Source organism: Myotis lucifugus, unplaced genomic scaffold, assembly GCF_000147115.1.
Source record: "Myotis lucifugus unplaced genomic scaffold, Myoluc2.0 scaffold_335, whole genome shotgun sequence".
Classification (NCBI taxonomy): Eukaryota; Metazoa; Chordata; class Mammalia; order Chiroptera; family Vespertilionidae; genus Myotis; species Myotis lucifugus.
In genome coordinates this window covers 585,120-612,507 of record NW_005871383.1, presented here as the reverse complement: position 1 = coordinate 612,507, position 27,388 = coordinate 585,120, and the positions used below count along the sequence as shown (strand labels likewise).

Genomic DNA, 27,388 nt, shown 5'->3' with positions numbered 1-27,388 from the left:
AAATGGGGACTTGGCCACTTTGGGAAGTGAAGACAAAGGCCAAGGCTGGACATAAGGTAGCAGTGGCCAGTGAAGAACAGCCAAAATTAAGGCTCCATATTTGTTCATCTAAGATTTTCAGAGACAACCTCCCAAGCTCAGCCCTCACTGAGGTGAGGAAGGCTAGCACCCTGGCCTGGGCGGGAGATCCCATGAGCCCAGCTTTCACCCCATGCCTTCCTCTTCTTCCTCCCTTGCTTAACCTCCCCTTCCCTCCACCCCTCCCCACTCCTCCCCTCCAAGATCACTGCTTTGGCCTTAAACTACAAACATTCTGTGAACTGCACAGGGTGAAGGGAGGGGCCACTCCTTATCTGTGTCCATCCCCCAAGGCCTCTCAGAGAACCTGCAGAAAGGAGGTACCCCAAAGGGAAATTCAGAGGGCCTGACCCACCTTTACTGCTTTACTTTCTGAACCCAGTGGTGACCAGGTGAACCCCTAACGCCAAGGCAGTGGCTGAAGGATGAGGAAGGAGGACGGTGCCTCAAGCTGACCCACAGGGCAGGCGGGACCTGAGGCTCACAGGGGAAAGCTCTCCCCAACCCCAGCCTCCCACTTCCCAGGGTGAGAAGAGGGGCATCACATACCAGAACCAAGGCAACAACAAACAAGGCCACTGGCAGTGAGGACACCACCGCCCACAACCACCAGTAAGAAGCCAGCTCCTGCCATGCTGCCGAGTGGCTGCTGCGAACTGTCCTGTGAGGCAGCCCCAGGGACTGTTCTGAGAAAGTGGTGCCAAGCAGGGACATGAAAACCACATCCCTCTAGAAACGGGTGCTATGACTGCTCAACCACCCTTCCCACAGAGCGGGATCCACAGGCACAAGCTGGACACCACCATTCGCCCAGCCCCTCCCTCCAAGAGGAATGGGAGATGGTCAACGGGCTGCGGGGTGGGGCGCGCGGGGGGAAGGGAAGCCGGTCTAGTCTTTTAAACCAGCCAGAAGAGAGCAACAACCCCGCAGCCCATCCCCACCTCCCCATCCCGCCATCAGAACAGCACTTCCAGCCCTGACCAGATTGCTCAGTGGTTAGAGTGCCGGCCCTTGAACCAAAAGGTCGAAGGTTTGATTCTGGTCAAGGGTACGTACCTCGTACTGGGTTTCAAGTTCAACCAATTAATGTCTCTCCCTCTCCCTGCACCCCTTCCACTCTCTCTAAAAATCAATGGAAAAAATATCCTCTGGTGAGGATTAAAAATAAAAAAAAGAACAGCACTTCCACAAAAGTCCCCTCCAAGAATGAGTGTGAACTACTGGACACCAGGGCACACAGGAGGCCTGCGCACAGCCTGGGCCACAAAGGTGGCTGCAGCGAGAGGACCAGGAGCTCCCATGCCAACTCCTTCCTTCAGCAACATGACCTGGCCCTGGGCAAGCTCCCCCTCCTCCCCAGGCCTCAGCATCCTCAACTGAAACAGGGCCTGAGCGACTGATCCCTAATGTCACTGGTGCTGAGGAGACCAGCTGGCAGCACAGAATGATTGGCTCTAAACACAGACTTCAGCCTGGCGGTGCGGCTCAGCAGTTGAGCATCTACCTATGAACCAAGAGGTCAGGGTTTGATTCCGAGTGGGGGCATGTGCCCGGGTTGCAGGCTCGATCCCCAATAGGGGGCATGCAGGGGACAGCTGATCAATGATTCTCCCTCATCACTGATGTTTCTCTCTCTCTCCCTCATCCTTCCTCTCTGAAATCAACAAAAACATAAAAATAAATAAATACAGGTTTCAGGGCCCTACACTCTAGAGCAGTGGTTCTCAACCTGTGGGTCGCGACCCCTTTGGGGGTCGAACGACCCTTTCGCAGGGGTCACCTAAATACATCCTGCATATCAGATATCTACATTACGATTCATAAAAGTAGCAAAATTAGTTATGAAGTAGCAACGAAAATAACTTTATGGTTGGGGGTCACCACAACATGAGGAACTGTATTAAAGGGTGGCGGCATTAGGAAGGTTGAGAACCACTGCTCTAGAGATTCTTCACCTACTTGCTGATTCCTCCCCATGGAAAGAGAAGGTACTCGACTCACTAGCCAGGTGGGGCGAGCTGCCCCCAGCCTGCACCCCCAGTCCTACCCCCACGTAACCTTGGAGCTGGGAGGAAAGGCTGCCTCATGCTCCCGCTCTGCTCTCTGTTTTGCAGGCCAGGGCCGGAGAAGCAGGTCCTGAACGTCAGCATCACACACAAGAGGGGCCTAGTGTCCACATAAGCACTGCCCAGAATTTAAATTGAAGGAGGCAAGGAGACGACTTGTTTGGACCCCAGCCCGAGCCACATTCTCCAACACGGGCCCGCTGGCCGGTTCGTAGGGAATACAGCCAACGCCGAGCTCGGCTCAGTGCCTTCGGAACCTCAGTGAAGGATAAAAGATTGATGAGCACTCCTGAGCTGCCAACCTGAGGTGTGAGCCACATTTACAAAGAACCCCAAGAAGCCAATAAAGGCAGTGGTGCTGAAACTGCAACCAGATCAGACCCAAACTTCAGCTAAAATGACTCCAAAGTGGCTGTCGTCCCTGACATTTCATCTCATTTGCTAAACTGAGTCACATCAGAGGGACTTAGCTCTCTACCAACTAATGAATTCAATTAACACCAGATCCATTTACCTTAAAACACACAGAGACTGAGTCTTCGCTTCCTAAAAGAAGATGCATGAACTAATTACCACCGCCAACACAGAAGGCTCTCCAAAAGCTATTTTGTGGGGGTTTCTTGCATTAAAAAACAACTCTCCGAAAAATGTAATTTCACATCCTCAAACTGTCTTTCAATCCAAAACATTAAAACAGAATAAAGCATTTATGGGGCAAACAGGAGGCGAGTGTTTAAAATCAACTTCTCTAAACATTAGGCAAAGTTAGCATCATTTAAGTGTTGAGATAGCTGGAACTGAATAATAAGCCAGAATCCATCTAAACGCTGAAGGCTGCATGTGGGCACGCGCACACACACACACACACACACACACCCATGCACACACGAAAGAATAGGTATTTCAGGCCTCCGTTGATCTTCACTTTTGAGTCAAGAGGGGGGAAAATCCAAAGAACAAAAATATCAATATAAAACATAAAAAGTTTTAAAATTTCCATGCCATTAAAAGGAACATTAAAATAAAAAAGGAAACACAAATGGTAAGTTATCGGCAGCAATTTAACAAAGGGTAAATATTTACAACATAAACATTCAGACTTAAAATAAAACACTTCAGTTTTAGAAATGACAAAGAAAATGGATATTATACTGAAATGAAAGGGCAATATAATTAACAGACGGAAAAATATGCAACGTCACCGGAAATAAAACTCAAAGGCAATCCAGAGATGTTATTTCGCACCTTTTAATTTAACAAGATAACCACCACTGCGCTGGCAAGCCCGTGTGCGGCTGGTATGGTCATACCTCCACGGCAGCAGACGAAACTGTTACCACCCTTCAGTAAGCAACACGGTTAGACATTCAACCCCCTCCTCCCCAAAATGGTCATACCCCCAATCCAATAAATGCATGACTAAGAATATGCCTCAAGAAAATAAACCAAGAGAATAAAAAGAATACGCATTAAGTATGAAATCTGCACATCACAGTTTGCAATTATGAAACAATTTGTAGGCATGTGGTTCAAGGCCAGCATGGGAAGATGAAAGCATGAACACGGTTGCATGGGGTGGTAAGTGATTTTCTAAAAAGGTTTCCATTGATACACTCACCATTACACCTTTGTATTATCAATGTACACTGAGGCTTTTGCTGCTGCGGGAGGGGGGCGGGCATGCCCACTTGGAGGACGCTGGCCCCCCAGTGTGGTGACCGCAGCAGTCACTGTGAATAGGGCTTGTCTACCTTGGGATTATGTTAACCGATAAAACTTCTCCTCCTCTTCTCCCTCTCATTTTAACAAAATATTTTTATTGACATTTTTTGAGAGAGAGGAAAGGAGGAGAGAAACATTGATGTGAGAGCAAAATGTTGATTGGCTGCCTCCGGCATGCCTCCTACTGGGGGATGTAGCCTGCAACAACCCAGGCATGTATGGGAATCAAACCTGTAACCTTTCAGATGCTCCGGGACGACTCCCAACCAACTGAGCCATACCAGCCAGGGCTCTTCCTGCCATTTTAGTTACAAAAGTAGCATGTGTTTAATCATAAAATATTTAAAGAACAGAGTGTGAAAGGTGAACTGGCAATGAGAAGACACTAAAAATGGCTCTTAAATTTTTTGCCCTGGCCCACAGTAAGCAACCCTGACAAAATCAATCCAGTGCACACGTACTTGCATACTCAACGAAAATAAGAAACAATACTTCTCCTTATTACATGGCATACATTCTAGACTTGCTGTGGTTTGAATTTTTTTTCAAAGAAAAAATTATTCCTGCATATAATCTAAGAATCAACTATTGTAAAAGCTGTGCTGAGAAAAAGAGCAGATCCGAGGCCCTAGGCCAGGCCTCCCCCTTTCCCAGGGACACTTGCAGCTTCTCACTGATCTTGATGTTGTCCAAGACAAAATCACAGGCCCAGCATGCCGTCACTTGTGCTGGAATCCCCTGACACCAAACCTACAGTTAACACCTGATCTAACTGCAGTTTCTACTTCTGCCAGAAACATAATCTTAATTAACCAGGCTTGAATTTTCTGGTCAAGCACCAGTAAGGTAATCTGTCACATGGGCCCCTCCCTTCCCCATAGAAGGCAGAGGCAATCTGCATGATAAAAACCCTCTCTCTTCCCCCAAAGAAAAGGTTTCTAAGCCCTAAAATAATTATTCCTTTTGTTAATAGCTCCCTCATTTCACCCTTTTTCCCATAAAAACCTTCCATTTTGTAAAATGCCTCAGCGCACCCTTCTTGCTGCTGATGGGATGGTGCCTGATTCGTGAATCGCTTAATAAAGCCAATTAAATCTTCAAATTCACTGGGTTGAATTTTTTTCTCCTAATAATGCTTACACCCCAAATATCTCTTAGAAATTTCTGTATATAATATGCTTGTATTACTACTCCTGCTTTTTCAGTGTTAGTTATTACCTATCCACTTCCTACCCTGGAAAACAAGAATATAACAACTCTCTTTACACTCCTACAAACCACCTCTGCCCTAAATCACCACCTCACACTTCTTCCCAATTATAGTGAACTCCAATTATAGTTAAGCTGCAGGCAGTTAGACAGACCTGAGAAAGCAAGGACATGGGCCAGGTGCAGAAGGTCACCGGCAGGCGGGAAGCCCAGGTGCCTAGCAATGGACAATCAATTGTAGGGTGGGACCTTGCCCCCAGGGTGACTTTTCCTCCCCTAGCAGATGGCTCGTCCTGAGGTTTGGACCCCTGACCTTTCCTCCCTGGAGATAACATCTAGGCCTCCATTGTATTTTGGCTCCAGGCCCAGATAAGCAACAAAACCAGCCACTGCTGAAGTCAGGACATGCCAGCCAATCAATCAGTAGAGACCACAACCCTGACCGGGCACACCTGGAAAGCTACTGAATATTCTATTAAGATCTTTCCCTGGGACCGCCCCTAAAATCTCAGGCCTTAAAACCCTTAGGATGGAGGACCCAGTGCCCTCTCCCGCCAGAGAGCATGCGCATGCCTCCTCCCCCGCCCTCCCCCCATCTCTCCCCCAGCCTCCTTCCCATTAGCTTTCTCACTCCCAAGCTCTGAGGGTCCTTCCTTTACCTCCATACTTGTTTCCTAAACCCATTTATTCTGGGAATGACTTCTACCTCTGTGATTTACCAAATAAATGTTCTCTTACAGTTTGGGTCTTGCTCTGAATTCTTTCCCAGCCAGAAACTACCCAGGTTGTAGAACCCAGGTTTGGTCAGACCCCACTGGTCAGACAACCTGGTGCCGTTCCACCGCCTACAACAGTTAAACTATAGCTTTGGGTAGAGAAATTTTCAGAGATTACATTATTATGGCCATGTGAGCAAGCCATATAAACCATAATTACTTTTCCTGTACAACATTCCATTCTCTGGAATTAACCATTCTAATTTTTCTATTTGCTTACTTTTCTGTGAATTTATTTCCTCAATAAGTCCATTCACATCAGATGTTCTACCTCTGCTTCTTCCAGAAGAAACCTCTCCTGGCCTTCCGAGCTGCTTCCACCTGGACCGGTGCGCAGCATCCCTTCACGTCCTTTGGGATACAGCCTATGAGAGATCCAATCTTTGCTCGCCTTGTGGGAAAATCCTTCAGTGCAAAAGGCAAGCTTTTCAGACCCTGTGTGTCTGAAAATAGCTCTATCCTCCCTGAATAACACTTTGGCCGAGTATGGAATTCGAGTCAGAAATCACTGCACTGAATGATGAAGCCATCACCCTCTTAGCATCGTCTCTAATCCAATGTATTGAGAAGCCCCAAACTACCAGGTCCCTGATCTCTGCACCTGCCCCGCTCTCTCTCTGTGTAAACTTGCAGGCTACCTCCTTTCTCCCCAGCACACTGACAACTGCTCTGGGTCCATCTCCACCCACTTGGCTCAACATCCGATGAGCACTTCTGACAGGGAAACCAATACCCTGCTCTTCCAGGAAACTTTCTGTTGATCATTTTCCCACTTGCGTTTCTCTCTGTTCTCTCTTTCTGCAACTCCTTCCTATTAATGAATATGGGAACCCTGGCTGATCCTTTGATTTTCTTACCTATTCTGCTCTATTATCCATTTCTTCATCCTTCACTGTTTCTATTGACATATCTTTTTGTATTCAAGTACCATTTGGATCACTCATGGTCCAAGAACATGGTCCCAAAAAGAAACGGATATGAAAGACTGGTCTTCAAACATTATAGCCAATGAGGTCATGCTGGCCTGTGATCTCGATGCCATAAAACTACATCCACACCTCCATGGCCACCAAACCACTCAACCAGCTTCCTTCACTGTGAGCTGTTGGATGCTACCAGTCTGAGCACTAGTGACTATTGCTTTCAAGCTCCAAACAGCTGCAGGGATCTCAGCAGGGGTTGGAAGAACCAGCTCAACCTTGGCCTCGTGCCAGATGTGGCCAATGGAGGCTCAGCTTCCAGTAAGTGACAGCAGCCTTTATAAGTGCAGGGCCTTTTCCACAAGGTCACAGACCACTGGGCCATGGTTCTAGGATCAATGCCTTCACCTTTATCTTCTAACTAGTGACTCGAAATTTGTGCACATTAAAAGGGAATTAATTAGAGGAAATATTTTAATATTGCTATTTGCCTTTTCTTTCAGAGATGGAAGAAAATTAGTAAAATGTATATGAAATTCTTCCTCCTGTCAGAGTCTGGGGCGCACCACGGGAACCAGAGTCAAGTCCCTGCCCACCTACATGCGCCTCAAAATCGCGAGAGACCCAGCCCAGCCAGCCCCACCCCCATGGGGCTAGATCCAGACCCAGCCGGCCTCACCCCCGTCAAACCCCGCTGGGTGGAGGGTGCGGCCTCAGGTCACCTGGCCTGGTGCCAGGGGGTGAGCCTTGAGGTCCCCCGGCCCAGGCCAGGGGGTGCGGCTGAGGTCCCCCGTCAAGCCCCACCAGGCGGGGGGTGCAGCCTCAGGTTCCCCGGCCCGGGGCAGGGTGCATGGCCTGAGGTCCCCCTGCCCAGGCTGGGGAGCACACACTAAGGTTCCTCATCAAGCCCTGCGGGCAAGGAGTGCAGCCTGAGGTCCCCCGTCAAGCCCCACCAGGCGGGGGGCGGGGGGTCCCCTGCCCCGGCCCAGCACCACGCAGTCTCAGGTCCCTAATGATTGCTCGTTAAGGCTCATTATGGGAACTTGGCCTCTGCTGTGGGCGCAGCCATCTTGTGTTACAGAATCCCTGCTTCCGCTGTGGGCACAGCCACCTTGACCATTATGGTGTGATGGTCAATTTGCATGTTCCCTCTTTATTAGATAACTTTTAGCCCTGCACACGAGTCCGTGTGCCAGTAGGTTGCTGCCGCCCTCCTGTAGCTCTCCGCCCACTGACCCACCCTCCTGTAGCTCCCCCCGCCCCCCCCCTCATAGCTTGTTGCCCTGCCCTCTCCTGTAGCTCTCTCCGCCTCCCGCTTGCTTGCTGCCCGGCCCCGTCCTGTAGCTCTCTGCGGCTGCCCTGCCCCGTTCTGTAGCTCTCTGCGGCCTGCTTGTAGCCAGTAGGTCGCTGCCGCCCCCCAACCCCCTCCCCCACCTCATAGCTTGCTGCCCTCCCCCCTCCTGAAGCTCTTCGAAGCCCGCTTGTACCTCGCTGGACCACCCTCTGGCTGATCCGTGATCTGGTCGTGATTCACTTGGTCGTTACATCTCAGGGAGTAACAGCTAATTAGCATATTCCTCTTATTATATAGGATTCTGTCAACAGTTTGGCTCTGACCTTATTTGTTTTTAACTTTTAATAATTTTTTGTTTTCTAAATTTTTGTAGTATCTTATTTTCATTGCATGGATATAGTATTTCTCTTAACTCTCTGAGAATATGTCTAATTTTTTTCAAGATGCCCTTCTTTCTAAATTGACTATTTATTTTGTGGACATAAAGGGGCCACAGGCTAACCTGACTAACTCGGGGAAGGCCTGCATGGCGGGTGCTGCAAACTCAGAGACCTAAAGTGACCACAAAGGATGGTCTGAAATTAAAATCTTTTCATTAAAAAGCAGTTAATAGTAGGTAGTCATGTCCTAGGCCAGTATCTTCCCTGACAATGATCAACTTCACTCTTAGACTATTGTCTAAGATAATATACCTGTGTAATGTCAGGGTAACTTGTAACTTCCCTTTTTCTGGACCCCTCAGATACAACCAATGTGCCAGGGCAGAAACCACAAATTCCCTGATTGCTATTGTTATCTTGTTCATTGTTATTGTTAACTATCCAGTACCCACCTAGTAAAATAGTATGTGTCTATCATTTTACTTTTTATCCAATCCCAGAGGTCCCCCCCCCATTTGCTTTCTCCCACCTCCCTAGTAAATCACCAATGGATTTCATGTAACCCACTTCCGTCTCCTCCTTTGATTGTATAAAACAAGGTGAAAAAGATCCATTCTCTGGAGCATTATCTCAACATGTTGAGATTGTGCTTCTTGGCAATTGTCAATAGTTTGCCTCAAATAAACTCACAAAAATTCTTTACAGGTTTGAATGTTTCTTAAGTTAACACCTTAAGTTGCTGTTTTTCCTGTTTGTTTAGGCACTTTCTTCATATACTAGTAAACCTTGGTAATCCTCATGACTAAGAGTGAATGCCTAAGAGCTGCCCGAAGCACTGAGTCCTTGCGCAGGGTGATCTGGCTGGGCCACGTGCTGGGAAAGCCCAGTTTGCAGCATCATTAATTCTTTTCTTTTGGGCGAGTCAGGTCCCCCAGGGAGATCTCTTCCTGCCTGGAAGGTAAGGGGCTGGCTGACAGTATTCTAGAAGCCAAGGGAAGGGAGAAGACTGGGAGATGAAGATGGTCTTTGTGTAAACCTCCAAGAACACCTCCAGGCCCTTGGCTTTCCTTTCTGCAGAATAAACCCCCCATGTCCAGCTAGAGGAGAGGCAGTCACCAAGAACCATGAAGGAAAGGGATGTAAGCATCTAACCGTACCAACTGCTTTCAAACAATTCTCACATTTAGCCACCTCTGAAGCTACTCCCGCCCCCCCCATATAAAATAATAAAATGGTAACTCCAACACCTACATTTTAAATGGGGTCATTCATCCATCTATTCCAGGCTTGCAATGTTTCTTGCTGTTGTCTCCTTCCCCCTTCTCCCTGTCCTTGTAGATTGATTGCTTTTTTAAAAAAATCCTTAATCTTCACTTTTGTGGGGTTTAAGGATAAAGCAAAATTAGGGACATCCACTCAATCCATCATATTTACCCAGGTCTCTAGGAAATCTTCAAAATATTTTTAGTTGCCAGATTCTTATTGAGCAAAGTAAAAAAAAAAAAAAAAAAGACACAAGGAGTATATTTTATAATCTATAAAAGGGCAAAAAGACTGCAGATAAATTAATGTGACTAATCAATTAACCTTAAAGTAGGAAAATTATCTGAGTTGTTGCAATGCAATTGTGTGAGCCTTTAAAAGCAGAGCCTTCTCCCAGCGGAGGACAGCAGTTGAGAGATTGCAAGCACAGGAAGGATGTAATGCATTGCTGCAGGTCGGAGACAGAAGCTTCAGGAGTGAAGGGTAGTCTGGCTGACAGCAAGGAAACAGGACCTCAGTCCTCCAACAGCAAGGAATTGGATTCTGCCAACAACCCGAGTGAGCTTCGAAGTGGGATTCTTCCCCAGAGCTTCCAGAAAGAAGCGCGGCTGGCCAGTACCTCGACATGGGCCATGTGAGACCCTAAGCAGAGAACTCAGGTGAACATACTGTACTTGGACAACCCCATCACCCATGTCCCAAGCTACAGCCCAATTTATCCTCTGCCCCTCACTGTCCAGAGTCAGCCATTCAGCAAGATTCAACCCTTCCGCCAGGTCTTTGAGAGCTTCAGTCTTGACACCTGAGCTGGTCACCGGCCCCTCCCAGGGAAGGGCAGCCATTTCCCTAGGGAGCTGGGCACCCTGCTGCACCTCCGAGTAGCACAACTTAGGCCCTAGACATTTCTACCATCCAAGAAGGGAGTCCTCGGAGTCCACCGGGTGCTGGGGACCATTCACAGGCCCAAGGAAATCTAGGAGGGGACAGGTGAATATGCAAGGGGAGTGGATTCCACTCCCCATGAAGGAGAAGTGGTCACAAGGGCAGGTGAGAGCAGGCTGCCTCCTTGCCCCTGAGAATCTCACCCCGAGGACAAATGCACTGCCTCGGCCTCACGGCACCAGCGCCCTCTGAGAGGGGAAGGAGGCCCAGGTTCAGGAGTGTCCCACTGAGTCACTCATCCTCTCTCTCAGACTCACCCTCACTCTCTGACTCACCCTCGGAGTCGAAACTGTGTCCTACTCTAACCCATACCGCTTAGGTCCTAACTGCCTGAGCCCAGGGTCTAACCCAGGGGTGGGCAAACTTTTTGACTGGAGGGCCACAATGGGTTCTTAAACTGGACCGGAGGGCCGGAACAAAAGCATGGATGGAGTGTTTGTGTGAGCTAATATAAATTCAAAGTAAACATCATTACATAAAAGGGTACGGTCTTTTTTTTTAGTTTTATTCATTTCAAACGGGCCGGATCCGGCCCGCCGGCCGTAGTTTGCCCTCGGCTGGTCTATCCGAAACACTGGACACTGAACAGGGTGGCAGCAACCACCCCCAGGGATCAGAAAGTCTGGCTCTTCACAAGAAGACACTATAAAGCTGCACAGGGGTCCGGGTAGCCGCACAGGTGTGGGGAGCGGGAGGTTCCCAGAGTTCTGAGATCCTCAGGCCCTTGACCGCCAGCCAGGGATGACCTCCACATGGAGGTCGAGGAAACCCAGGCCACCAGCTCTGAGCCCCACCAGACTCCCCGACAGCCCTGGGGTTCTAAGTGCCTGGCTTCCTGTAGGAAACTGAATGCAGCCAACACAGCCTCCTGAGTTTCCACCAGCAAAACCCACAGCCCCAGCCTGCAGAGTTTAAAGGAGCGCTGAGGGCCTCCTCGTGGATCTGGTGAGGAGACCTGTTACCTCAGCGCTGTAATCAGAAAGAAGCAGAGGGAGGGAGGGATGTGGGTCAGAGGAGGGAAGGAGGGAGGCGACGGCTCAGCGGGAGAAATGCTGAGCCTGGAATGGAGGTCACTTAATCCAGTGATTTTCAAACTTGCTATTTTTATTACTTTTTAAGCTACAGGAGCCTTTGTCCAAAAACAACTCTGACCCAAAAACCCAGCATGGAGGCAGACAGAACAGGTCACTTGTCACTTCAGGTGCTGGGGGAGAGGGAGGATCTGTGAGGTGCACACTTGAAAAAGACGGGCCTGGCGGGGCTGGTCCCAAATTCCACAGCACATCAGACTCTCGCAGCCTCTCCCAGACAGCACATGGAGACCTCAACGGGGCTGACAGACCTGGCAACACCTTAAGAGGTGTGTCCCTCACAGCAACCAGTTTGAAGGGACCACCACTGGCCAAATCTGGAACAATCTGACCTTTAAAATAAACAATAACAGCCCTGGCCGCTTTGGCTCAGTGGATCGAGCATGGGACCTCGGACTGAAGGGTCTCGGGTTTGATTCTGGTCAAGGGCATGTACCTCAGTTGCAGGCTCCTCTCAGCCCAGGTTCTGATCAGGGTGTGTGCAGGAGACAACCAATGGATGTGTTTCTCTCACATCGATGTTTCTCTCTCTTTCCCTCTCACTTCCACTCTCTCTAAAAATCCATGGAAAAATACCCTTGGGTGAGGATTAAAAATAAATAAGTAAATAAAATAAGAATCCATGAGTCCCTTCTAATATGCAAATAGCTGGATTAATAAACAAGTGGGGGAGATGGGAAAGTTCTTCACAGCAGAAGGCCAAATAATAAACGTAGAAGGAATTAATCAAATTAAGTCATCACCATCAGCAACCAGAACAGAAATTCTGTTAAGAATCATCAGTGGGTTCTGCCTTAGTTTATTCTAACAAAATAACACAAGAACAGAAATTTAATTCTCACAGCTCTGGAGGCTGGGAAGTCCAAGAGCAAGGCAGCAGCATGTCAGGTGAGGGCCCTCTCCTGGTTCCCTGTGTCCTCCTCACCTGGTGGGAGGGACAGGGGAGCTCTGGGGCACTAACAAGGGAGACTCTACAAAATAACTGGCCTCAAATCTAAATGTAGTTTGTGGTCATTTTCCTTTAAAAAGGGGTGGGGCCCGGCCCGCATGGCTCAGTGGCTGAGCGTCGACCTATGAATCGGAAGGTCACGGTTTAACTCCCAGTCAGGGCACATGCCCGGGTTGTGGGCTCGATCCCCAGTGTGGGGTGTGCAGGAGGCAGCCGATCAATGATCCTCTCTCATTATTGATGTTTCTGTCTCTCTCTTCCTTCCTCTCTGAAATCAATAAAGATATACTTTTAAAAAAAGGGGGTGGGAGTGGGGGTGGAGATGAGATAAAACATTTGGGCAACAAACAAGGCTAGAGCCCAAACACAGATCTTGAGAATGACTCATGGAGCAGCTCATTCAAGGACACCAGCAGCATGAGGCAGTCCCGGCTCACCCAGTGAGGCACGGCCTCGTCACCCTGGGAGCTGCCCCCAACCTCTCCGGCAGCTGGGTGAAAGGAGGCCTGGCACCGGCCTGGCTTCGCAGCTGCTTTCACTCTGCTGTGGAAGGTGAAGCTGCCAGCTCAGGGGAGGGTGGAGAGCCCAGGCTGCCATGGCGTCCTGTGCCCCGATCACCACAGCAGGGCTGTTTCTGAAAACCTAACTGCACATGAAATGCCTACACCCAGAAGCCAGTTGCACACACGATGTGGAGAATCTGGGCCCAGTTTGCAGGGACATCCCCAACGTGGACAAGAACCCAGGGGGGCAACGTGCCATGACTTTCAAAGCTCAGGCGGGCCGGACTGGGCCTTCTGTCCACTCTGAAATTCTCAACTCCGGACCTGAGGGCCACGGGCTCCCGAGACCAGCAAGACTGAAGACACCTGCACACACTCACTCTGCTCGGCCCCAGGCGGAAAGGCTTGTGCTGTGGGAGACACCTCGGGACTTGTTTCTACGTGTTCAAGCACCAGCGAGCAAGGCACCCAGCACAAGGCTGTGGAGACCAGGAAGAGGTGGCGTAAGACCCATGCCTGACTCAGGACACAATGCTCTCTACTAACTGGGGGGTGGGGGTCAGGTGGGTGCTGGAGGGCAGGCCCGGGCACCGGAAGGAAGGAGGAGGTGGGAAGCTGGTCAGGAAATGCTGCACGGAGCGGATGGCTTGAACATGAACTAGATGAGCACTCCACATGTAGACACACCATCTTGGGAGGAGCGGCCGAGCCCTGAGATGGAGACACCACACTGCAACCTCTGGTGACAGCAGCCAACAATACTGTCTGACCCGGTTATGAACAGAGCCCCAGTGTGTCCCCAGCTCTGTAGGCGGTTCCAAGATGCAAGCAGTGTGGCCGCGCCTGCAGGGCTGACACAGTTGGGGTGGGAGCCACTCCTGAACACCACAGACGTTCTGAGTGGTGAGTGGGCCACTCTTGGGGAGAAATGAGTCTCCAATAGCTGGGTCTTTGGCAGCCAGTGAGGGAGTGGCTCCAGTAGGTGCAAGATCCGGTTGGCATGTCTAATGCGGATTTGAAATGGTCTCTCTGTAGGAGTTGCCTTACCCCCACCCTCCTCTCCCCCAACACAAAGAAACTACAGAAGAGAATTTAGAATTACACACATTTACTCCTTTTCTTCCATTTTCCCATGCCTGAAAGGCATGAAGATTGTGACTCGAAGACGTTAAAAATCTTTGTGTCCAAAATTGCAGTCTGCTACAATGTACTGTGTTGTAAGGCAAACAGCCTACTCCACTCCAAGGGCAGCACTGGGAGCACCCCCAAATCCAGCCCAGGACCCGGGCTGGCTCCCTAGCCCAGGCAGAGCCTGTTTCCTGGCCTCCTCTGAGCAATGCCAACAGCTGGGGGGAAAGGTTCGCAGAGCTAACAAAACAAACCAACTTCCCAAACAAGCCATGGAAAGTGAAGCCTGCTGGAGAAAAACACATAAATAAAGCAAAGTGCATAGAAAATGTCAAGAGAACAGCAATGAGGGTGGAGGGAGGAAGAGATTTTTTTTTTAAACGCAAATCAATGGTGGGAAACGGCTGAAAAAGTCTGAGCAGAACCTGGAAGGAGAGTCAGCTCAAGATTAGCAGTTCAGTCCCTAAAACAGTGTCCCTGTCCCTGTCCCTGTCCCGGAGGCGAGAGGGCCGCAGCAGCTGAGCAGGGGTGCCTAGGGCTCCTCTAGTCATCAGCACTCCTGCACTCGGGCCTGGAGGCTCCCGCTCTTCCCACCAGCCCCCCACTTCCCCCAGAGAGCAGCGGTGGGCAGGGGCTCCTGGGGAAGCCAGGGAGGCGGCATCTCAAACCTTCCTCCACTACAGAATACTGCAAACACTAAGAATACAGTACAGTCCCCCTGCTGGACCAGTTCTTTGAACTTCAACATATTCCAAAACACCTTTACAGAATGTTTTGTTTGGACAAAAAGCAAACAACATTTCCACCTGATTCTGATGCTGTCATCCAGCCGGGACAACTGGGCGGGCGAGTGGCACCAGATGGCCTGGGCGGTCTGCAGCGCCCTTTCCCAAAGGAGGGCTCCCATTACCCCTCGGCTCTGTGCTCCAAAGATGACCCTGCCAGCAGCCCCGGGGAGGTGCCCGCAGCTGCCAGCCAAGGCCGCTTTCCCGGTCCCCAGACCCACCTCGGAGACACCCCAGTGCCCAGGGATACCTGCTGTAAACTGCGCACCTGAGAGGGTAGGGGCCCTGAGGTCAGAGCTGTCAGACACCGTCAAAGTCGACAACTTTGAGAGCAAGAGAGTGAAGACTGCCGGAACCGGTTTGGCTCAGTGGATAGAGCGTCGGCCTGCGGACTGAAGGGTCCCAGGTTCGATTCCGGTCAAGGGCATGTACCTGGGTTGCGGGCACATCCCCAGTGGGAGGTGTGCAGGAGGCAGCTGGTCGATGTTTCTCTCTCATCGATGTTTCTAACTCTCTATCTCTCTCCCTTCCTCTCTGTAAAAAATCAATAAGTCAGAGCTGTCAGACACCGTCAAAGTCGACAACTTTGAGAGCAAGAGAGTGAAGACTGCAAAACCACAACACAGACTGAAGAGCAACAGGGCAGCGCTGGACACAGGCGTGTGAGCCAGGGCTTCTCAAACCTGAAAGCGCATGCAAATCACCTGGAAATCTTGTTAACTGTGCTCTGCTGCAGCAGGTGCGGGGTGAGACCGCCGCCCCCGGATCCCACATCTCAACAAGCCCCATGGTGATGCAACGCTGCCCACAACGCGCTGTGGGCTGCGCTTTGAATCATGAGGATGTGAAATACTTAAGAGCAAAGCAACAGCACAGAGGACAGAAAACCACCACGAAGGAGCCCTGGGCGGAAAGCCCACCCACCTCTGTGGGGCGTTGATTCACGGGATGTATCAGCTTTCCCGGAGGAATGCTGTAATTGTGGAGCCTGTCATTCCTTCAGTAACCCCCCCTCCCACACACACACACACACACACACACTGCATTTGCACGGGTTCTTCTTATTCCCATTTCACAGCTGTGGAAGCGGCTCTGACCAAACGATAAGCGATAAGCGAGGCTGGATTCCCTGGGGCGTCTTCCCTGACCACAGGCCTCCTGTGACACATGGCAGAAGCACACAGCCCTGGGCCCTGAACACAGAGCTAAGCCTGGCCCAGCAGACAAAGGGAGGAAAACCGCGGCCCAGGAGGCCCCGGATGGAGGCTGGGTGGGGAAAGGCAAATAAAGGGCCGGACACCCACCCGACAGGGGCTCCAGCGACAGGATGGTTTTGCCTCTGAAATCTAACAAAACAGACACAATTTAAACCCAGGCCCCAGGAGGAGGAAAGGGGATGTTTAAGTGCAGAGGGTATATCTCTTTCTTACTGTAGTTGTTTTTACATTTAACATCCTGCCCTCGCTTTGGCAGGAGGTCAAATAAAGAGCTGTACTTCCTTCCCCCAGGTTCAGTTTTACCAGAAAGGGAATGTGGCATTTCCAAGAAAAGAGTCAATGCCAAGGTCTGAGGCAAGACGACTTATCAGGGGGTTGCGGTGCCACACCCGCCCCTGAGAACTGCCAGGGCTGGGTCACGGCGGGTGGGTTTTCACGTGGAAACCACACACATCTGCACGGGTGATCACTGCCACCACCACACCCTCCGAACCAGAGGAAGAAATGCCCCGAGGAGAGACCCGAGACACCTCTTACAAAAGACAGGCTGAGCTGGGAAGAGAGGTTGAAGGAAGTGACCAGCCAATTTGGAGCTGGATTCACAGAACTGAGAGTCACACAGCTAGAAAGTTTCCTAAGTTCCTCTAAGTAGCCTTCCTTTTCCCAGATCCACGCCCACGGAAGTGAACTGCCAAGGTCGCTCAGAGTCCAGGGGCCCCTCGGGGCCTCAACCCCAGCCTTCCACTTCCGTGTGCTTTTCCGAGACACCACGCTGCCTCAGTCATGACATTTCCCAACCTCGCTCTTCTGGGGCCAACCACCCTACAAACAGCATCGGTGCCTCCATGCATTTGACAGTGAACAGTTCTTTTCGCTGAGTCTTGTGAAAGCTTCGCTGAAATAAGGGCAACCCAAAGGGTCATCCTCATTTGTGAGACTTGGCTGATGAGTCAGATAAGACCGCCAGGCTGATCTCAGGATGAATGGGTTCTGAAAGGGTGAAATAAAAACAACTCTATGCCCAAGGCAGGGACTACTGCAGGCTGGCTGCAGTGTGGAAAGCAGAAGGTGGGGATGGGGTGGGCACCTCCAGAAAGGGATGCCAGAGAGTGGTCCTCGGCTACACCTTCTGCCTCAGACATACTGGGTGAAACTGGGCCCCAGGAGGAGGCTCATTATGCCCACCAAAAACCAGGGGAGAAGAGAGACATCAGATGCAACGGGACAGGGTCTGGCTCCTCTCAGCTGGAGAAAAGCTCCCACAACCACACAGAGACCAAAACCAAAAGAAATCGTTTTCTCATCCACCCCTGCCTCTAAATCAGCGGTTCTCAACCTGTGGGTCGCAACCCCTTTGGGTGTCGAACAACCCTTTCACAGGGGTCGCCTAAGACCATCGGAAAACACATATATAATTACATATTGTTTTTGTGATTAATCACTATGCTTTAATTATGTTCAATTTGTAACAATGAAATTGGGGGTCACCACAACATGAGGAACTGGATTAAAGGGTCGCGGCATTAGGAAGGTTGAGAACCACTGCTCTAAATGCTAAGAACTCTACCTGCACAGGCATCAGGTAGAAGGACCAGGAGGTAAAAGAAGAGTGCTCTCTGTACCGAGGAGTGGCTGTTTCTGCCAAAGACCAGGTGGCTACTGCTCCCAAAGGGGCCGGTACAGTTCCCCCTCCCCAGATCTCACCCTCCCCCCTCAAATTCTCCCTCCCTCTCTCACGCACCTTCAGTGACCAAACAGGTGAGACCTCTCTGTGCCCCACTGTACATGTCACCATCGTTCAGATCCAATAAGAGGGCTAAACAAAGAGAAATCTCGGCACCACTGGGGAGATGGGGTTACAGCTGGGGGGACTGAGGGTGCAGCCAGGGGACTGCATGCCAGTGGCTCAGTGGGAAGATTCATGTCTTAAGTCTTAAGGGCTCCCACGGTGCTAAGAGACCGCTGCCTGCTGCTTGCTGCCTGCTGCCTGCGATTCAAGAGCCCAGAGAGGGCAGAACAAAGGAATATGGCTGTGGCTCAGGCAGTGGGGGAGGTGACAGGCCAGCCTGCCAGCAAGCAGGCTTTTCTGCAGCTGAGTGCTCGAGAGGAACAGGGGACACTGAGCTGAACACGGAGGTACAAAGGAAAGTGGGGGCCTGCAAGACTTACAACAACCCAGGCACGCGCCTGGCCCCCACCCAAGGGCGCAGCTGGGCTGGGATTGCTCAGGCAGAACCCACTCCCAGAGGCAGCGGGCAGGTGGCTGACAAGACAGAGACAGGGCACTCCTGCCCCTTGCCCAGCTGCTCAGAACTCTTACCCAGGGGGGTTCCAGGCACAGCATGGGGACCCAAGACGGGGGTGGGGGGAGAGTGGAGGCAGGAGAGAGATCTTAACAGAGGTACCCGCAAAGAACAGGGCCCCTCCCAATGTCCAGGGGTGCAGGGGACAGTGGGAGAGGGCAGGGCCCAGGCAGGGCAGCTCACCCAGCATGAGAGAACACATGAGGGGCCCTGGAGTGGCTAAGATCCCTCCACCAAAGGACTTGGATTAAGCATAATAGGCTCCTGCTGCCAGCAACAATAGCAACACTGCCCCCTTCCCCTCCTCCCCTCCCCCAAAGATCCACAATGGGAGGCAGCAGGAAACCAGGGCAGAGCCCATGAATAGCTCCACTGTCAGTCCCCAGGCCCCACCTCCTCAGCCCCACAGGTCAGTCCTAGCTGCCACCCCGCCTCAATAGAAACCTCTGTGCTGCCAAGGCCCCGAGCCCACACAACAGAGCTGTGGGCATGGGAAGCCCAGGCTTCTCACAGGGCAGCATGTGACAGCAACGGTGGGAGAGACAGACCAGGGCACAGGCCTCAGACCCAGCAGGTCAGGGTCATGTCAGCCACCTTTCTGTGTAGGGGGGTATCTGCCAGCCAGCCCTAAACTCTCCCTGGTTCTGGCCTTGCCCTGCTCAGACGTGGGGCCGCCAGAGCCACACAGGGAGATTATGGTCATCTCAGAGGCGCACTGGGGCCGCGAGGATGTGGAAACAGCCAGAGAGCTCCCGGGACTCCCAGGAGGATCGCAGCAGATGGCTCCAACATATGCCCCCCCTCCCAGGCCAGCCTGCGTCCCTCCTCCCAGGCCTCCCTCCCCCGCCCAACCCATCCCAGGAAGATAAACTCATCTGCCCTCACCCCTGGCTTCTGCCCTGAAAGGAAGCTGCCTGCTCAAAACAAAAAATCCATCTACTATTTACACCACGTGCCTTCTACCCAGGCTTTTAAAGTCACAGGGTGGCAATCAGACCCAAAGCAGCCTGAAGCAGCTTGAAGCCACGGCGCAGAGAGGCAGGAGATGGGGAATCCCAGGGCAGCGGAAGGTCCAGGGAGGCCAGGATGGGAGGCCTGACCCTCACACCAACCCCTGAAACTGCTCTTCTAAAAGCTGATTCCCAGCTCCAGCTTGTTTCTCAGCCAGGACTCCCAGTCATGTCCTGCCCAAGTCCTGCAAACTCCTGCAGCTGCTCAAATCCACATAATGAGAAGCTGGTTCCCAACCCATCCCTCTCTGGCTCTGGCTGCCTCTTTACCCTCTTCTATCACAATTTTGCATGCACAGGCCTCATGGCCCACAGGGCACAGCCACAGGCTGCACACAGCAGGTGCTGCGGAGACTGGCTGACCTGAGCTGAAACAAAGGCAGGCGCAGTGGGAACCGGCACCCTCGCACCCACTGTGGTCCCTCCAGCTCTAGGCTCCAACTGCAGACATACAAGATCCCACCAAAGGAAAAACTCGGGATCTATCATTCCCCCTTTTGGACCCAAAACAGTGTGTTTCTTTTCCCCTTAAGCACTCAACGCCTGAAACCCTCAGCTAGCCATCTCCACGCCAGAGCTATGAGCACGTACGAGCAAGGCCTTCCCACAGCTCGGCCCCTGAAACAAAAGACTGGAAGCAGCCTCCATGTCCATCAACAGGGGGCTAAAGTGAATCGCAGTTTACTACAGAGGAATAACATGCCGCTCTTCAAGGGAAGGGCCTAACTGTGTGTGCTGAAATGGGGCAACCCCAACGTAAACTTTAGAGTGAAAACCAGTAAGTGCAGAACAGCGTAGTTAGCAAACCCGCAAGGGAGTAAACCAGGGCCACGTACAGAGACGCTTGACTAGACACCCAGCATCTGGGGACGGAGCCCCAGGGGAGCAGAACTGAAGGGGTCAGGGGTGCAATACTCATTTTCACTTTTTTAAATAAAAATGTTAACCTAAATTGACATTTAAAATCCCTAAGTTTATGGCTGGAGACACCAAAACTTTTACCTGGAGCTCTCTGCAGGCAGTGTCTGCTGTCTCTCTAGAACAGGGAATGGTGGGGGACGGAGGGAAAGGGAGAACCAGCCTCCAGAACAGACTTACCAGCTCAAGAGAGCGAACTAGCTCCCTACCCACAACTCCTCCCCAAGTCCCAAAATAGACGGTTTTCCTAGGAAGACCAAGAACAGATTCTGACAAAGGCAGAAGGGAAACCTGAAGTCGTTCCACGCGGAGGACCATCTGCGCCTGATCCGTGGGGAGAGTGTACGACTCCCAGGTTCGGGCAAGGGGTGGGGAGGCTTTGCAACCCAGGCCTCTGCAGGAACCCTCCTCAGGGCTCTCCCAGTCGGCAGGAGGCTCAAGGTCCTAAGGTTCCGAGCCCAGCCCAATTTCAGCAGCTAAAGACAGCTATTTCCACAGATTTCTAGGCCTGGCCCAACTCCAAGAGCAGGCTAAAAACAGTTTCTCCAAAATCCCAGCTCAAAACCCCAATCCCTTAACCAATGAAATCCATGTACCTTCAGGAAATGGAAGCTGCAGAATGCAGTCCTGAGATGGATTTTGTATTTATTCCCTACTAAGGGATGCATGTATGTTGTTGAAAGCTTCCTTTAACCGGCGCATCAATAAATACGCTGCACTAGAAGCACTGATGTACTTCCTCCAAGTGATTTTCCCTCTAAGGAACAATACAATAACCATCCCAGTCTCCCGCCCCCTTGTCTGGGCTATGACAATGCCTGCTAGAACCAGGCCCGGCCTGGCCACTAGGGTGAGGCCATTTGGGGGGCAGGGAGTGAGAGTGGAGCTCTTTCTACCTAGCAGAACTCCTCTGTCTCTCCCCCCTCCCCCCCCCCGCCCCGCCCAGCCAGGTCACCCGAGCGGGCACTGAGGTCTATGACCTCAGGCTCACAGACTGCCCCGGCCACAGAGAAAGAGACTGGAAAGAAAGAAGGTATGTGTTTGGCTCACCTATCTCGTAAGATGCTTTCTGGCGACTGCTCAGTGTTCAATAAGTAACCCCCAAATTAAGAAGCACAAATGAGATTTCACAAGTAGAATCACACTGGCACTTGGAGCCCTCAGACCTCGGCTGCTGGGAATAAGTTCCACCCCCATCACACACCAGGTCCACTGCCGTGCAAAGCCCTCAGCAGCTCGGGCACAGAATCCTACAACCCTCCATCAGACCGAGACCAGCCCCCCCCCAACCTTCTTCCAGCGTGAGTGGGCAGGGCTCCACACCCAGGCGGGCGCTGATGCTCAACAAACCAAATCCTGCAACTTCAGGTGGCACCTGTCTTCCCACAGAGAGCTGCGGGCCTGCCCACCCCAGCCCTGTACCTGGGAACATGCCACTCCCTCCCCCTTGCTCCCTTGGGAATGAATAGCCCACCACTAACACCAACTCTTTTATTGCCATGCACCCTCACAAACTTATCTGAGTTTATAGCATTACTAGTATTTCACAGGAAGCAGCTGGGACAGCAGAAAATGACTGGCAGGCAGGACGGCCGCACAGGGCGAGCTTCTGTTACCACCACTGTGCCCTGCAGGAGCTGAAGCCAGTGAAACCTTCGGGAAATCGGGAAGGGCCCCACCCACAGCCAACAGGCTTTCTTCACACACCCTTTTTCCTCACAACAGGTTCCTAAAAAGCTGGCTGTTGAGACAGGAGCAGAAGACACACCAAACAGGGTCAACCGTGCAGGTCTGGCCAAGGAGAGGAGGGGCAGAGAGCCAGGAGGAGCCTCAGGCGCGGAGGGGGAGGAGGGAGGTTGGCTGGGGCAGGGATCACAAGGCCTCCGACAGGGGAAGGAAGAGGGGTATCCGGCCAGAAGGCCCCTGCAGGGCATAGTCCAAGCAGGGGGAGAAGATCTCCCTGGGCTCTCGCTCAGACAAATGAGACAATGAGTCCCTAGGGGTGGGAGGGGGAGAGATCCATAAAGTTGTCAGACAGGTTTGCCCAGAATAGGGAGAGCAGGAAACACAAGGTACAGAGGCCAAGGAAGGAGGGTCAAGCAGGGAGGGTTGTCCAGACTCAAGTGGCTGTGGTCTGGCAACAGATCTGGCAGCGGGAGCCAGCGCTGATGGGCCCCAGGGAACCAAGACCCCAGGCCCACTCAGATTCCTGGGTGCAGAGGGGCAGTCCGCCAGCAGAGTGAGGGAGCCAAGGGACAAGGAGCTAGCAGATGTGGAAAAGGACAAAGGTTTCCAGAAACAGGGGGTGATGCCCACAAAGGAGACCACTCCTGGGGGACAAGTGTGGTGGTGATGGGCTCAGGCCAGTGGCCGAGCCCTGGGCTACACTGAAGGCCGGCGCAGCTAGCCTCCGAGTGCTGAGTCTCTCCTTGACCTAACTTTAGGCGGGCACTTCTGAGCCCTCTGCTCGACTAGGCCGACCTTAGGGGCAGAGTCCAGTTCTTAGCAAAAATCCTGCTAAGTCAGTTTAGCCAGGACCTCCCACCCTCCATTCTGATCACCCTCCATTCTGATCACCCTCCGTTCTGATCACCCTCCGTTCTGACGAAATTTCTCCTCTTCCTCATGGCATATGCCCCAGGTAATCCCTGGCCTGCCTATTAGGTTGAATAGGCAAGAATCCTGTTGGGTCAGTTAGCAGAGAATTACCCTCTCAGCAATCTCCATCCATTGACCCGTCCCACTCTGCTCCTTGGCTATAAATTCCCACTTTTGTTTGTTATACTTGAGGATGAGCCCAATCTCTCTCCACTACAAAACCCCATTGTAGTAGCCCTTAAACCTGTCACAATCGTCCTTAATAAAGTCTGCCTTATTGTTTTACCAAGTGTCATAATAATTGTTTTCTTAATCATATGGAGCTCCAAGTCTTCCTGGACCCCTCACCCAGAGTGTAAGAACCACCTGGGCTGGGGCTGGCCTCCCCACCAAACCTTAGGGACAAACCCTGTCTCCCTGGCCAAGGGGTGAGGGGCTGAAACCAGACATCCAATCCACAGCCAGCCAGACGCTAGGGGGGTCACCTGGAGAGGAAATGGGGTCTCTTTCCGGCCATGGTCCTTCAGTGGGCAACCAGGGCCTCTCCTTGGCACAGCTGGTGGCAGCAGCGGGGAGGCACAGAGGGAACAGGGTCCAGGTTGGGGATCAAAACACTCCTGCTGCCCTGGCTGGTTTGGCTCGGTGGAGAGAACTTCGGCCTGCAGACTGAAGGGTCCCGGGTTCGATTCCGGTCAAGGGCTCATGCCCGGATTGTGGACTCGATCCCCAGTGGGGGGTGTGCAGGAGGCGGCCGACCTATGATTCTCTCTCATCATTGATGTTTCTCTCTCTCTCTTCCTCTCTGAAATCAATAAAAATATATTTTAAAAAAATACTCCTGCTGAGGAAAGTCACATCACAGCGGCTCTGCTGCAGGTGTGGGGCCCAGGGGTCCTCCCTGGGAGACCCAAATCTGAAGCTAAGGTTTTCACTTGCTTATTTCCACTTGCCGCTTTCCAATAATCCCAGGTGTCCTGAGGTGGCCTGAGGGTTTCTAATGCTATAAGTGCAGGCCCCGCACCGCACACCTTGGGTCTGTGTCCTGGATAAGCTGCTCCCTCTGCCCTCCCTGGCTCACCGTTCAGACCCCAGGCTATAGATGAAAGAGATTAAGGGGACTCTCATTTAATTCTGTCTGCTGTGAGGGCCCCTCTTTGGGGTGTTAGGATTAGGAAGTCCTCAAAGCCTCTTTACAGATGCTTTCTGGGCTCTGCAGAATAGATCAGCACAGGCTCCATTAGCTGGTACACAGGGAAAACCCAGGGAGGAGGTTCACCAAATCTCTCCTCTGACCCCCTCCTGCCCGGCCCCTTGCCCTGGCCTGCCCCTCCCCAGCCTTACTGGAACAGGAAAGCCCAGCCTCAGCTCTCCCAAATTCCAGGGACACCGCGTCTGAGGTGACACCAGGAACTCACCTGTTACCCAGGATCCCAGAGGCCACTTTAGAGCCACTGGCTCTCAGCCACTCAGCCCAGGCTGACAGAGCCCACGGAGGGAGGAGTCGGTCCCTTCAGCTAAGTGGCTGATGGACGCCAGGGCTCTCCCCGGCTGCTCAGGGAGGCAGAACAGACCTCAAGAAGTGAAGTTTTAACTCCAGCCTGCCCAGGCCCGCTGAAGCTCAGAATACCAGGCCTACTGCCTCTAAGACAGCGGTTCTCAACCTGTGGGTCGCGACCCCTTTGGCGGTCGAACGACCCTTTCACAGGGGTCGCCTAAGACCATCCTGCATATCAGATATTTACATTACATTTCATAACAGTAGCAACATTACAGTTATGAAGTAGCAACAAAAATAATTTTATGGTTGGGTCACAACATGAGGAACTGTATTTAAAGGGCCAGAAGGTTGAGAACCACTGAAGACCAGAGCACTGCCCAGCCTGGCCCAACCCCCTAAGCCCACCCAGCCCAAGAGTAGAGGAAGTGGGGTTCCCAGATCAGCTGCTGGTGAGCACGCTGCTGAGTCGGCAGTGGGGCGGCGGCAGTCCCAGTGCCAGGCCTAACCCAGGGCTCCAGCTTCTTCTTCTCAAACCTGAAGGGCATGCCTCTGCTTCACAGTGACGCCAAGAGAGGCAGAAAGGGCAGATTCCTCCCACTTTACAGATGAGAAAACCAAGTCCAGGAGGAAAAATAAATAAAAACCAAAGGCTTACCTAGGTCACTCGGCCAGAAAGTAGATACAGCTCAAAAGCTGCCTCACCACTATCCACTCTACAAGAGAGCAGTGTTATTCATCTTCACGTGCCATTGGCCGAGGCACGGAACACTTCGCCGCAGGTCCTGTGCTGCTCCAGCACAGCCGCCCTTGTTTCATCAGACACCAAACTAAATATGGTGTTAAGGGAGGAAATGGATGTGGAGACAATGAGTGCCCCACACCATTCGGTCAGAGAGGACTCTGCTATCATGGAAGCTAAGACAAACCAGCAATGCTGGTTTTCACCTAGACCAGTGGTCGGCAAACTGCGGCTCGCGAGCCACATGCGGCTCTTTGGCCCCTTGAGTGTGCCTCTTCCACAAAAAACCCACGTGCGGGCGCACACGTATAGTGCAATTGAAACTTTGTGGCCCATGGGCAGAAGTCGGTATTTTGTGGAAGAGCCACACTCAAGGGGCCAAAGAGCCGCATGTGGCTCGCGAGCCGCAGTTTGCCGACCACTGACCTAGACCAAAGATTCTCAAAGCCCTGCTCTACGTAGTCTCCTGGGGACTCTGATGACCAACCAAGAATGGGACCACTGTTTAGACAACCATCACCTCTTCCTCTATTCCAGATGACAAAGCAGAGCCCCTGAGAGAAAAGGAAATATAAGGATACTGAGTAGCCCACGGCGCAGAAGTACCTGAGGTCTCACCATTCCACCAGCGTTTCCGGGCCCTGCTGGATGGCACCGAGCAGTGACAAAGCACAAAAGCAAGGTCCAGAGCGTGGCCAGCTCCTTACTACCCGCAAAGGTGATCCAAATGAAAAATGCAATTAACAAAGGGGTTCAACCCCCTTCTACAAGCCAGAGAACCAGCCCTGCACGCCAGCCTGTTCCCCATGCGACTCCATCCTCTGTAACCTTACCACCCCTCCTTTCCGCACCCCTAGGCCTACCAGCCCAGGCCCAGACCCAGAAGTGGAAGTGGAAGGGCAGAGCCATAGGGGTGCCTCTTCATGCTCCTGCTTCTAGGAAAGGCCCCTCATGGCCACATACAAGTAGAGCACAGGGAAGTCCAAGGTCTGGTGTGCCAGGGCAGGGAGGGGAACAGGAGCCTGCTTCCCTTCCCACGGGCATTAATCTCACTCTTTAAAGGCCACCAAGGAACAGGGATCCTCATCCCAGTTCACAGCCCCAGGCTAGGAGCTGAGCACCTGCTTGTTAAGAATTCCTGGCCCGGGACATACCACTAGTCCTTGGGCCCACAAATGAATGAATGAATGAATGAATGAATGAATGAATACAAGATAACCCAAGGAACTTGACGACCCTAAGAACTCAAGTAACTTACACCCAGGGCCCAGGAGCAAGCTGCCTCTGCACACTATCTCTCACTACCCTAACATACATTCTTGTCCACCACATCTCTGCTGTTCAAATGTGGCACCTCAATTCCTCTTTGACCTAAACAATATTTCTTGATTAATTCATGATCAATGTTCCTGATGACACAAGAACATGTAACACATGGACCTCGGGAAGAAGTCCCAGTGGAAGGCACAGTGGTAGGCAGATGGTAGCATTCATGCTACTCACCAAATGTTTTCAATCCTCTTCCCCTCCCCATGTTGTAGGTAAGTATAGCCATGTGACTGCTTTGGGCACTGAAATGCCACTTCTAGGTGGAAGGTTTAAGGGCTTGAATGAGATTCAGCGTTCTCTCTGCCCTTCTGTCCACGTGGATAGGAATGTTTCAATTAATCCACATGGGTCCCACAGCGAGAACATAAAGCAGATATGCAATAGGTGTGGTGTGAGCAAGAAATAATCCTCTGTTGCTTTAAGCCCCTGAAATTTGAGGACTGATACCACAGTAAACCCTGACCTATCTAGACAGTCACAGACACTCACCAACTTTCTGTGCAGCACACGTCTTCCCTTTCCCCAGCCCCCCAGTATGGGAGAAAAAAACTCTATCGCCAATCAGCAGGGGTTCAGGGGTACCTGCTATGTGCCCAGACAGATGAGATGCTCTCAGAAGCAGGGGATATAAGGGCAACCTGCACTAGACTTACTAGTCCCAGGGTGGGCC

The 27,388-nt window shown here is 51.9% G+C and overlaps 1 protein-coding gene across 1 annotated transcript in view; it reads right to left on the bottom strand.

Moving 5' to 3' along the window:
• TSPAN14 (tetraspanin 14) overlaps nt 1-25,445 on the bottom strand; it is a 52,741-nt gene extending 27,296 nt beyond the window's left edge. Inside the window, exon 1 of the mRNA XM_014466369.2 lies at nt 25,306-25,445. The gene's annotated coding sequence lies outside the window, so the exon portion shown is untranslated. The remainder of the gene's footprint in view (nt 1-25,305) is intronic.
• Between the last annotated feature and the right edge of the window lie 1,943 nt (nt 25,446-27,388).